The 13954-nt window shown below is 42.2% G+C and overlaps 1 long non-coding RNA gene across 1 annotated transcript; it reads left to right on the top strand.

Annotated features, from left to right (window-relative positions):
* Positions 1–3950: 3950 nt before the first annotated feature.
* LOC142826856 (uncharacterized) lies at positions 3951–7377 on the top strand. The gene is made up of 3 exons (XR_012901123.1): positions 3951–4031; positions 4660–4714; positions 7289–7377. It is a non-coding gene; the product is annotated as an uncharacterized LOC142826856 (long non-coding RNA).
* The last annotated feature ends 6577 nt before the right edge of the window (positions 7378–13954 follow it).

Below are 13954 nucleotides of genomic sequence, written 5' to 3'. Positions count from 1 at the left end.
AATTTTTTTATGAAAGTTGGAAAATAAATAATTTAACTGAGATTTTAAAGTTTTGTATACATAGCTTTTAATATAAAATTCACGACAATTCTGGAATATCATTCCCAAACAAAAGGGAAACATTTTGATGAACGTCCTGATGTGTTTGCTAAATAAATACATCTGAATTTTAATTCCATCCCAAAATATTAACCATAATTGTCTGAAATTTGGAAATTATTTTAGTCATCTTCTCTTCTGGGAAAAAAAAATTACACAAAAACTTCACCCACCTCTAAGTATCTCTGTCTGTTGGAGAGGTCACTAAATAGCACTGATATATGATTGTGTATGCTGTTCCCTAAATGCCCCACCTCCATGTATCAGAAGAATGAAGGGGATTATAACAGAAATGGCTACTCCCTGATTACAGTTCCAGTTTTACCTGGTACATCTATAACTGAGAAGTGTTACATTATTGACATCTCATAGATAGCTTTTTGCAATACTTCTGTATCTGCTGCAAAGGTTTATATGAAAAATTCAACCAAACTACTAAATGGAATTTATCGCCAAAGGCAGAATAAATTAGGCCTAAAACACAGAAGCATTCCCAGATGATAAAAAGTATATAAAACAAGAATCCGTTATTTTGACTACCCTCACACATTTCCAAAAACCATAAAAATGTGTAGTTCTTTTCTAACATGCACATATGTAGCACACATTTTGAGAAATGGGAAACAAATAATTTCACCTAAACATGTCCTAGGCTTATCATAGGTTGTGGTTTTCTATCCCTCACTTTCAAAATGTTTATAGAACTTGGTCCAAACCATAACATTAATATCAGCATTAAAATAGCTGAAAGATTGGAAGGTGAGGAACAGTGGTTCAAATCTAAAACTCTGGGTCAGATTATTATAGCAGTGGTGGTTAAAATCAAAATACAGACATAGATCCCAATTCAGACATAGATCCCATAGATCCCAATTCTCCAAAAGAGTCAGGAGGCTGAGGACAGATGTTTGATTGAGCTCATTTCTAACATGTTTCTGTATGTTTAATTACAATGGAACCTCTGAGTTACGAACACCTTGAGAATGTTGGTTGTTCTGAAATGTTCAAAACTTGAACAAAATGTTCTGGTTGTTCCTTGAACGGTTTATAGCTAAATATTGATGTAATACAGGTTTGAAAAATACTGCTTTCCCTTTATTTTATTAGCTTATGTTTAACACAGTACTGTACAATATTTGCTTTTTGTTTTATTTTTGTTGTTGTTTTGCTTTGATTTGGCTTTTTTCTCTCTGCTGCTGTACAATTGCATACCTCAGGTTTCATATGGGGCAAGTGACTGATTACTTCACAACTCTGGTGTTCCTAATTCTGAGGTTCTGCTGTAACACCATAGCATCTCAGTTCCTAACAAACATTAATTAAGCCTGACAATAGCCCTGGTCTGTAAGGAATCATTAGAATCCCCGTTTGCAAAGACTATATGACATATCCATAATCCCACAGGAAATGTCTGGGAGAACTGGAAATAGATCTCTGAACATCCATCTTGTAGTCCATCCGGTGTTTGTTCATGATTCCTTTTCACACTTTTACCATCACTTATATTTTTAATTGCTCGGAGTGCTGACAGTAAACTTACTTATCACACATACCTCCTTTCAAATACTGAACGCATAATGAAATCCGGGGGTGGGGATGCTGGTTCAGCCTCCCCGAAGAAAACAATGAATAATTTCTCTAACTACCTGGTCCCACTCATGATTTGTCAAGTAGTATTTTGGCTTAGCTGCTGCATTCACAGGATGTGTGGGGGCCAGATCAACAATGGCCATGGAACATAACAAACAAGAGTTGTGGGGAATATATAAGCAAGCAGGTAGACACTGTTCTATGAATTCTAATCTACATAAGGCTCCTTAATACTTATTGCTAGCCTGGTAGAATGTATACAAAATAAAGGAAATAACTGCTACACATCCTTAAAGTTGGGCTAAATCTGCATAGAAATAATTTATCCAAGACAGAGAATTACATGGGAACCTAGATTGTAAGTTCCCCACCCCTGCTCCTTTCCACCCAGTTCCACCACCACCCCTTCAAATGCGCCCTATCACTGCCCCTCAGCCCACACTCTTAGTGCCTACTGAATGTTGTGAAACAGCTGATCATGGCAGGCAGAAGGTGCTGGGAGGCTATGGAAGGGGTTGATCAGTGGGGCCGCTGGCCGGTATTTTATCTGAGAAAGCTCATCACCTAATAAACCATCTTGTTAGTCTTTAAAGCACTGCATAGTCCTGTCTTTTGTTTCAGGTAACACTGGGTGAGTGGGAGGGGAAGCTAGTTGCTGGTGGATGCTCAGCAACCAGTATTTTTTTTTTCCATGGGAGCTCTAATCCTGGAGTACCCATGGAGATGGTGCCTATGTCTGGGGATGTTCTGGCACATCTGCCCTTCTTTGTAAGGTTCCAAATAGTCCAGAGTTGCCGAATTATTCCTTGAATGCATACTTATAGCTTCTTCTTACCTCCGATCACACACACAATGACTGCTTTCTTGGAAACTAGCATTTTTCTGTTAAAGCTCTTCATTTGCATTCCATAAGGCTTCTTTCTCATTCGAGGGGTTAATTAATTACATGAGTAAACACAATGTGAGTGTATGTTACTTGAGCCAATGATAACATCCACTATTGGATAGTAGTAATAGGCCCTTTTTCCTCTCTATGACCAGCAGACCACATAGAATACTAAAAGATTGTGCATTATCGTGCACTCTTTGTACCTGGCTAAGTACAGAAAACCACATTTACCTTTTTTAAAAAAACAATATAAACTTAGTGCTCATAGCAGTGACCCTTCACCAAAAGTGTTGAAATGAGAACATTAGCACCTTCCTGTTAAATGCAAATCTGTTTTAGGTGTAATGATGTTACAAGATAAAAGCATCTTAATTTTTACAGGAGACACAAATTTTGATCTCAGTTTAATTTGTATTATTTATTCACAAATTGGTTGCCTTTGCTTGCATAGATTAAAAATAGCTCAAATGAGTCAGATGCAGTGCTACTATATCCAGTAATTAATATGACAAACATAGAAGAAGCTAAAGACAATGATGTTTTGTATTATCCACCCTTCTGTCCTCACAAGTATCTATTTCCATGTTTTGTAGCACTTGATTCAATATGATGTTACTTCAACTATTCTCAAGAGACAGCTTGAAGAGGTTTGACACTTCCTATTTCCATATTCTCTGCTTTCAGTGTCCAAATATAATCAATTTTCACAGGTAGTCCCTTGGAATAGAATTCCCTTTCAAAGCTCCATCTCTAAAGAAGAGTTGACAGAGTTTGCTGATGCTGTGCACTGAGCTTTTTCTTTTAGCATTAGAAGGCTAATTGCAATGGAGGCAGCAGTACGAATTTGTTTTCTGTGATCGCCCAGGGTAATAGCAGGAAAGAAAGTGTAAGCACCAGCTCTCTCTTTTGTGACTTAAGCCCAAGCAGTTGTCAATATGGCAAAAGCAGCCTGAGCAGAAGCCACTCCAGTTCATGTGGTTACATTAGTTGTGATTGTGGAATACCATAAGATGGCTATGGATATAACATAGCTATTTCTGTTTGCATGGTAGTTGCTTGGCTGCTGCCAAACATTCCTGAAACGTCCAAATAAAATGCACAGTGGTGGTGCTAAACTTAAATGAATGTGTTGGGTATGGCACAACTTACAATGTACAGTAAAACTCCAATAGTCAGGCACCCAATTTTCTGGCACGCCCAATAGTCCGGCATCAAAATGGCAAGTGCTCCTGACGGAACCGGAAGGAACCTGGAAGGCTCAGGTCAGCCGCTCTCATGTGGGTTACAGCAGGGAGGGGAGGTGTTTGGCTCTGGGGAAAGGGAGGCGAGGGGAGAGGACGGGAGGGGAAGGGGATTGGGTTACACAGGGCATCCCGGCCAGCGCAATGCATGTGCCCCAGTGCCTGGAGGGAGACGTGCGGCTGTACTGGATGCTCTGTGATCCGAGCAGAAGGTTGGTGGGGGAGTGGGATCGGGTTACAGCAGGGAGGAGAGGTGTTTGGCTACGGAGAAGGAGAAGGGGAAGGGGAAGGGGAAAGAGAAGGGGAAGGGAAGGGGGATTGGGTTACAGTAGGGAGGGGAGGTTTTTGGCTCCGGTGAAGAGGAAGGGGAGAGGGATTGGGTTATGCACGGCATCCTGGCCAGCTCATTGAAAAGCCGGCCCTTTCAGGCACGTGTCCCAGTGCCTGAAGGGAGACGCGTGGCTGTACTGGCAGCTCCGGGGCCTGAGCATAAGGCTGTAGGGGGGAAGAGGATTGGGTTGGGAGTATTCAGTACCTCCTGATACTTCGGCATATCCAAGAATCCGGCACCACCTACGTCCCAAAGGTGCCGGATAACTGGAAGTCTACTGTAGTTAGTTTTGGAGCAAAACTGAAGGGAGTGGTAACAGCACAGTAGATGTTAGAAGAATGTGAAGCAAGCATAAAGGAGTTGTGGGGAGGGGAAAAAAGAAGAAGAAAGAAAACAATCAATGGAAAAGTGATTCAGAAATCTTCCCAGAAACATTGTGAAATACCTGCTGAAGTTAATTGCATTTCAGATTTTAAGTTATCCTATTTTGTTATTCTGAAATTCTATAGGACTGAAAGTCACTTCCACTCAGAGGGCCCTAACAAGGCCTGGAGTGCTGCATAAGTAAGTAGACGGGCTTCTTGGCTGGGATGAATGTCTTCCTTTAAGCATGACAAAGTAATTTTCTTGTAATATCAATGAACACATACTGGAACCAAAGGCTTCAAACACTGAGACATCCACTTGGCTTCCCTACTCCATACACATTTACTATAATCTATAAAAAATATTTAAAAACCAGCACCAACCTTGTAAACGCATACATGATGGAATCCAGTTATAACATTGGGTCCCTATCTCCTCCTCTGAATCACCATATAGTCTTTCAAACCTTTATCCTAAAAAAATCATCTCTGATATTAAAAAACCCTCAAACATACATTGTATTTTAGGTAATCTATTGACATCAAACCTTTTTTGAAACAATAAATAATGAGTTAACATGCTGCCAGCACTAGCACAGCGTAGCTGACAAAAACAGTGTAGTTTGAACAAAGACAGATTAATCAACTGCACCAAAACAACAGATGATAGTAGTACCAAATAACTAGAAAATAGCTAATATTGTACCAATACTTAGGAAGGAAGGGAGTGATGCGGGAGCCTTGCACAGGACCGCACAAGGTAAATTAGTAATATTAGCAAAGATAGGGATTAGTACACAAATTGTAAGGTGGGTAAGGAAGTGGCTCAAGGGGAGTAGGCAACAGGCTGTGATAAAAGATGAGCTATCAGACTTAACGGAAGTTTATAATGTTCCTCAAATATTGGTTTGGGGACAAATCTTCATAATTTTACTAGAGACTTAGGCACAAAAAATAAGAGTGTGCCAATGAAATTTGCTGATGATACAAAGTTGGGATGCACTGTCACTATAGAAGAGCATTGGAATATTATACAAGAAGATAATGGATGACCTTGAAGACTAAAATAACAGAAATGGGATGAAGTTTAATAGTACAAAATGCAAGGTCATGCCCTTAGAGTGTAATAAAAATTTCTGCTACAAGCTGTGAGCTCATCATTTGGAACCAACATGCGAGACACCTGGTTTTGGGTCAATCTCAGGAGGACTGTCACTAGTGTTACACAGCTATGAAAAAAAAATGATTCTAGGATATATTAGGTGAGGCATTTCCAGTACAGCGACGTGTATTAATGACATTGAACAAAGCACTGCTGAAACCTCATTTGAAATTCTGTGTACAGTTCTCATCACCTGTGTTCAAGGAAGAGGACTTTAAACTGGATTAGATGCTGAGAAGAACTATTTAGGATCACCCTCCCTTATGGGAAAAGGTGAAAGAAGTTTGTTTAGTCTAGCAAAATAAAGGCTGAGAAAGGAGATGATTGTGCTCTATAAATGCATTGGGAGGGGATAAATACCGGGGAGAGTGAAGAGTTATTTAATCTAAAGAACAATGTTGACACAAGAACAAAAGGATATAAAGTAATCATGAACATATTCGGGCTGAAAATTAGAAGGTTTCTAACCATCAGAGGTTAGGTTCTAGCCATCAGAGAGGTGAGGTTCCAGAACAGCCTCCCAATAGGAGAGCTGTAGAAATCTGGAACAGATTGTATGAAAGAGGTGCCAATGATTGTAGGGGGTATGAGGTGGAAGCCCTGAGGCTTACTTCTGACTTATGTTCCTAAAAGATGAATTTCCAGATTTTAGCCAGACACATGCAAGATTTTTGCCCCAGTGCATTCTGGGTTTCTTAGTCTCTTTCTGAAGCATCAGGGATGACCATGACTGGAAATAGGACATTTAATAGGGAAAGGCAGGGCTCTGATATGTCACTAACATGCTCTCTCTCAGGTGCTTCCTTGGCTGGTTCTTGGTCTCAGGCCTAACTGGTCACCATTTGTGGGATGGGGAATATTTCCTCACATCTAAAACTGACACTAACCTTTAAGGATGTTAAGGACTAGTCGACTATCCGATAAACAAATGCTTATCGGATAGTCAGTCAATTAGTCGATCCTCACCCCTGCTGACTCTGAGTCCCCTGCTGAGCCTAGGCTCCTTGCTGTGCTGTCGCATTGAAATGCACAAGAGCCCCTGCTGGGGACTCTTGTACATTTCAAAGCTGGCACTCTGCATGCAGCCTGGAGTCAGCGGGACTTCCCGCTGGCCCTGGGCTGCACTCGGAGTTCCGCATTCCTCCTTTGAAATGTACAGGAGCCCCAATGGGGACTCCTGCACATTTCAAAGGAGGAATGCGGAAGTGCCTATCGACTAGTTGAGTAATCGATGAAAATTCCATTGACTACTCGACTAGTTAATTAACTGTTGCTTAACATCTTTACTAACCTTAGGAATGTTTTGACTTTCCTTTGAAGTATGCTGGTATGGGTCACTTGCCAGGTCTGCCTGGGTATATCATTTCCCTACCATTGCAGGGTCCTTGGCTACTAATGCACCTCAGTCCCTCCTATTCTCTGCTTGACACATAATAGTCTAGTTTCCTTTGGGACATAATACTTTGATCTAATTTCAATTGTTGGGTTAGGGTGCAGGTTTTGGGTGGCATTGATGACCTGCAAGGTCAGCCTAGATGATCTGGTCATCCCTTTTGAACCTGAACAATATGACTCTATTCTGAAAACAATGTTCTTTCTCTATACTTGCAGGATACATGTGTCCATCCTGCTATGTTAAGAACTATGATATGGAGCTAGCACCATATCTGTGCCTACAGTGCCATCTAGAGATACCAGAAGGTAAAACACATATAGTCTTCAAATATTCTAATGTAAAAGAAAAATGAAAAACTTAAAAACAACTAATAGTCTAGTAGTACCTTAAAGACTAACAAACCATGTAGATGATACCATGCGTTTTCGTGGGTGCAACCCACTTCTTCAGATGACAGAAGTGGATTGCACCCATGAAAGCACATGATACCATCTACATGTTTTGTCAGTCTTTAAGTTGCTACTAGACTATTTGTTGTTGTTTAAGTTTTTCCTGTTACAGACTAACTCAGATACCTCTCTGAAGTAAAAGAACAATGTTAATGTTCAATGAAGAAGAGCTCTGTGTATGCCTGAAAGTTTGTCTCTTACACCTACAGAAGCAGTCCAGTAAAATATATTATGTCACCCTCCTGTCTCTACTGATTTTAAATAGTATCTTTATGCAGTTTCATATATAATGCTACCAAAATTACAGTAAGAAGGCTAGCCCATGAATATTTGCTAAATAACCGTACAACAGGCTTAGGAAAGCACTATGCCGATCTTGGTATAATGTTTCTTTCCCTTTCCTGTACCACAGCTTACTACTCTACTGTGGCACAATACAGAATCTAGTCAGGGGCAGGCAACAGGCAGACAGAGGGACAAATCCAGACTGTCAAAAACTTGTGATCAGACTGCAAATTCTCTGGAGTCTGGACCTTGACTGAGAAATTAGATTTTTAATGGTACATTAGGTCCCAACAGATATCTACAAGGGCATGAAAGTACTATTCAGAGATCAAAGAAAGGTTACAAAAATTATCCAGGGTCTGAAAAACAACAATTAAGGTGCTCAATTTATTCAGTTTATCAAAAAGAAGGCTAACAGGTGATTTGATCACTGTGTCTAGTACTTACATATGAAGATAATAGAATCACAGAAGATAAGGATTGAAAGAGACCTCAAGAGGTCACCTAGTTCAGTGATGCCCTGCTCAAAGCAGGACCAACCCCAGCTAAATCATTCCAGCTATACCATTGTCTAGCCTGGCCTTAAAACCCTCTAAATATAGAGATTCCACTTCCTTCCTAGGTAACCCATTCCTGTGCATTACCACCCTCCCAATGAAATAGTTTTTCCTGATATCCAACTTAGACCTCCCTACTGCAACTTGAAACCACTGGTTTTTCTTCTATCATCTGTTATCACTGAGAACGGCCTGGCTCCATCCTCTTTAGAACCCTACTTCCATCCAGCAGTTGAAAGCTGATATCAAAACCTCCTCCCCTCCATACTCTTCTCTTCGGCAGACTAAATAAGCCCAATTCCCACAACCTCACCGCATAAGTCATGCTCTTCAGTCCCCTAATCATTTTCACTACCCTCCGCTGGACTATTTCCAGTTTGTCCACCTTTTCTGTAGTGGAGGGCGCAAAAATGGATGCAGTACTCCAGACATGGTCTCACCAGTGCCTAATAGAGGGGAATCAACACTTCCCTCAATCTGCTGGCAATGCTCCTGCTAATGAAACCCAATATGCCATTAGTCTTCTTGGCTACAAGGGCACACTGTTGACTTATATCTAGTGTTGAGGGGTGACCTACCCTTGGGAGCCCCTCAAGTCTGACCTCTTTAATGGAGTGCCCTATCATACAAAACCATTTACGGCACGACTCAATGGCCTCCGTTTATACCCACAACCTCTTACTCAGTGTACTGCGGCCCAGTGGCCTGAGTCAATACAAAAGTATCTTCTATTCAGTGTAATGTGGCCCAGTGGCCTGAGCCCATATACACTTCCCTCCTATTAGGGGTAATATGGCCCAGTGGCCTAAGTCCATACACAAGTATAAAATTCCCCCACCCGAACCCTCCCACTCCACCAGATCCCAGCCCAGGGTCCTGTTGGCAGTGGCACGGTCCACTGCTTCCACTCAGCAGGAAATCCAGCCACAACATGCTGAGTGCCCGGGGAACAATTCCCCAATCTGGGCAACTTCCTACCGTTCCTTGGTAAATGTCTTCTTCATCGTCTCACTCCGGGGCCGCGGCTCCTTGGGAGCTTCTCTCGGCCCGGTGGCTACTGTGTGGTCTGGCTGCATTTCCTCCTCTGTCTCCATAACTCTCTCCACACCTCTATCCCCTTCAACAGTCAGCCCTGACAGAGCTGCTCCAGAGGCTTTCATAGTCTGTCTCCAGTTGGAGCATGCCCAGCAAGGCCATGAGGGTGGGGCCTTCTCAGCCAGCTAAACCAAGGCAATTCCCTTAGTGCTGTGTTGATATACCCTGTCACATCCAGCTTCTGATCCACTGTAATCCCCAACTCCTTTCCTGTAGAACTGCCACTTAGACAGTCAGCCTGCAGCAGTGCATGGGATTCTTTCATGCTAAGTGCAGGACTCTGCACTTGTCCTTGTTGAACCTCATCAGAGTTCTTTTGGCCCAATCCTCCAGTTTATCTAGATCACTCAACCCTATCTCTACTCTCCAGCATAGCTACCTCTCCCGCTAAATTAGTGTTATCTGAGAACTTACTGAGGGTGCAATCCATCCCACCAACCAGATCATGAATGAAGATGTTTAACAAAACTGGCCCTGGAACTGACCCCTGTGGCACTGCACTTGATACCACAATTTCAGCACAGCTTTTTACTGCACTTTACCTGTCACAGCCCTCTGGCACTCCTTGCTCTGTCCTGAGGACAAGCCCTCAGAAACATAAGGTATGTTAAAAAGCTACCACGTCCTTTCACGTGTAAATTAAGGACTTTACATCTAGGAATTATAGCCCCCTGGAAACAAGACACCCCAATCAAACCCTGGTTTGGCGAGGAAAGAGATATCAGGAGGAAAATAGGTAGAGAAAGAACTCAATGCCCCTACATAGAGTCATAGAACTTAAGGCTAAAAGGGATCACCATGTAGTCTAGTCTGATCTGTGTATCACAAGCCACCCCTACCACCCAGCAGATGCACACTGAAACCCAGCAACTAAAAAGAGACCAAGCCCTCATGAGAGTAAACTGTTGTATGCCATAGGTAGAGAATCTGAGGGACCACGGTGCATCAGTGCTCAGGCCCCCATGATAGCAGGGAATTGATTATGCCCAAATGATCCAAGTGAATGACCTGCATGCCATGCTGCTAGGAAAAAGCAACACCCCACAAAGTGACTATTAATATTCCTTCCTCACCCTACATATGGCAATTAGTTAGACAATAAGCATGTGAGCTGGAACCAGCCATGCACCTGATAGACAGAATGCTCTGCACCACCTCAGAGCACTGGCTCACCCCTTCTAGTGTCTGAACTCTACCAAAGGCCATCTCTGATATTTCAGAGGAAGGAGACAAAAAAATTGACTACCTGAAAATACTCCTTTGGGGACAAAATCCTCCTTAGCCCCTACAGGTGACTAGATGAAGTCCTGAAGCAAGAGATTTTAAGAACCTCCAAATACAGAGACCATAGAATCACAAGCAACCCTGTCATACAGGCTCATTCATAGATTTGTCCAGCTCTCTCTCAACACTAATTAAGTTTTTGCTCCCACAACTCCTTGTGGGAGGCTGTTCCAGAAACTCACTCCTCTGATAGTTAGAACACTTATTTCAACTTCTAGCCTAAATTTGTTTTTAGCTTGGCTCTATCCATTTGTTTCTGTGCCAGCATTGTCCTTTAGCTTAAACAGCTCCTCTCTGGAATTTACTCCCTCGGTGTATCTATGAAGGGTAATCATCTTCTCCCTCAGCCTACATTTTGCTATGGTAAGCAAACTTTTTTGGGCTTTTCTCATAAGGTAGGCCTTCTATTCCCCTGATCATGCTAGTAGCTCTTGTCTACACATGTTCCAATTTAAATTAATCTTTCTTGAAGTTATGAGAATTGTACACTGTGTTCAAAGGAAGTCTTGCCAGTACTTTGTACTGTGTCATTAATAATTCTCTCTCTCTACTGAAAATGCTTCACCTAATTACATCCTAGATCTTGAAGTCATTGTGGATAGTTTCATTTTTTCATATGCCATTTTCACCATCGCATCACACTGGTGACTCAAAGCCATTCTGTAATCAACTAACACACACAAGTGTCTGTCCTCCTCTGTCATTCTAAATGATGAGCTCACAGTTTACAGCAAAAATTATTATTATTAGACCCTAAATACATGACCTTGTGCTTTGTGATATTAAATTGTATTCCCTTTCTGTTATTTTATTTCTGTTATTAAAGGTTAACTAGATCCTCTTTTGTGTTGATGATGCCTCCTGGCAGACCAAAACATGGACAGTCAAGCCCACTGGTTGGAGGAGTCATGCCTAGTCGTTAGAGCAGGCATCAGGAGCCAGGAATCAGAGCCAAGAGTTAGAACTGGAGTCAGATGACAGGGCCCGGAATCAAAAGTCAGGAATTGGAGCTAAGGGTCAGAGCTGAGTTACCTGGAGTGGGGCTTTATTCCGGAGGATTGCGCCAGTCTAGACGCTTTTTTTCCGGCTTTTCCCCAAGCCGGAAAAAAAGCAGCGGACATGTTTATTTAAATCCGTGGGGGATATTTAAATCCCCCGCGGATTTCCCTATCCTGACTTACCTGATTTGCATCCCTTTTCCGGAAATTGTGCCCAGTGTAGACGTAGCCCATGTGTGCGGTGGCAGTCAAAAAAGCTAACAATGTTAGGAACCATTAAGATGCTGGGACTAGATCAGTTGATGATAGACTCTTTGTTCATTCCCTTCAAAGTGTCCAGCATTGATCTCTGTCAGAAGGCCGAATGGAGCATAGGCTAAATGGACTATTGGTCAGACTTAGTATTAGCGTAGCCAGATGGTTTCACTTGAAAGTAGGAATAAGAGATCCTCTGGAAAAGGGCTTTATTCCGGAGGATCGCGCCAGTCTAGACGCTTTTTTTCCGGCTTTTCCCCAAGCCGGAAAAAAAGCGGAGGACATGTTTATTTAAATCCCCCGCGGATTTCCCTATCCTGACTTACCTGACTTGCATCCCTTTTCCGGAAATTGTGGCCAGTGTAGACGTAGCCTTAGTGAATGTTTTCAGAGAACTTTCCACAATGACTCCAAGTTCTCTTTCTTGAGAGATAATAGCTAATTTAGACACTGTCATTTTGTATGTAGTTAGGTTTATGTTTTCTAATATGTATTTTTGCATTTATCAATATTGAATTTCATTTGCCATTTTGTTGTCCAGTCATCTAGATTTGTGAGATCGCTGTGTAATTTTTCACAGTCAACATTGGATTTAACTATCTTGAATAATTTTAAAAACATAAGAATGGCCATACTGGGTCAGACCAAAGGTCCAATTTTATATCATCTGTAAACTTTGCCACTTCATTGCTTACCCCTTTTTCTAGATCATTTATGAATATGTGAAAAGCACTGGACCCAATAGAGATCACTGGGAGACATTGCTATTTACTTCTCTTCATTGTGAAAATGGACCATTTAGTATCATCCTGTTTTCAGACTTTTAACCATTTACTGATCCATAAGAGGACTTTCCTTCGTATCCCATGACTTCTTGCTGTGCTTAAGAGTCCTTGGTTCAAGACCCTTCTCAAGAGCCTCTGAAAGTCCAAGTACATTATATCCACTGGATAAACCTTGTCCACATGTTTATTGACTCCTCAAATAATTCTAACAGATTGGTGAGGCATGAGTTCCCTTTACAAATGCTGCGTTGACTCTTCCCTAAAATTGTGTTAATCTATGTGGTTATTATTATTTTCTACAGATTCATCCAATTTGCTTGGTACTAACATTATGCTTATCGCCCTGTAATTGCCAGAATCATCACTGGTGTTGTATTTTGCCCTTGAGCCTCTTCCATACCCACCTAACAATTCTTGTATTAATGTACATATTCTTTAATGTGACTAATAATTTCCTATGTGGTACTCCATCAAATACTTTACTGAAGTCCAAATATAGTAAATCTACTACGTTCCCTGAACTGATTTTTTTAAGATATCTTCTCAAAAAAGGATGCCAGCTTAGCCTGGCACGATCTACCTTAAGGGTGCATCTAAACAGCAGTGTTTAACTCAAAATAAGCTATGCAAATTGAGCTACGTCAATTGCGTAGCTTATTTCAAAGTAAAGGCAGTCCCCGAGTTACGCGGATCCGACTTATCCGGATCCGCGTAACTTTGCTCCGGAGCAAAGCCTTGGAGGCGTGGGACCCCGCTGCCTCCGCCGCTTTGCTCGGGGTGTCCCTGGTCTGCTGGGGGGGGGGGGGGGAGGCGCAGCTAGTGTGCCCCCTCCCCCAGCAGAACTGGCTTTTGTTGTGGATGCCTGGGGTAGAGCAGCTGGGGTGCTGCCGGGTTGGTCCTGGGGGGACCTACCCGGCAGCACCTCAGCTGTTCTGTCCCAGGCTCCAGATTCAGCCGCTGTTGAAACTGATCAGTGGCTGATTCCAGGAAGCTGGGGGCAGAGCAACTCTGCCTCGGGCTTCCTGTAGTCAGCCCCTGGTCAGTTTCAGCAGCAGCGGCTGAATCTGGAGCCAGTTCCGAGTTACATACAAATTCAACTTAAGAAAACCTATAGTCCCTATCTTGTACGTAACCCGGGGACTGCCTGTAGCTTATTTCGAAATAGTTTATTTC

This window comes from Pelodiscus sinensis, chromosome 2, assembly GCF_049634645.1.
Source record: "Pelodiscus sinensis isolate JC-2024 chromosome 2, ASM4963464v1, whole genome shotgun sequence".
In the NCBI taxonomy this organism is placed as follows: domain Eukaryota; kingdom Metazoa; phylum Chordata; order Testudines; family Trionychidae; genus Pelodiscus; species Pelodiscus sinensis.
Note: the sequence above shows the minus strand (reverse complement) of the source record. Positions and strands in the feature narration are given on the sequence as shown.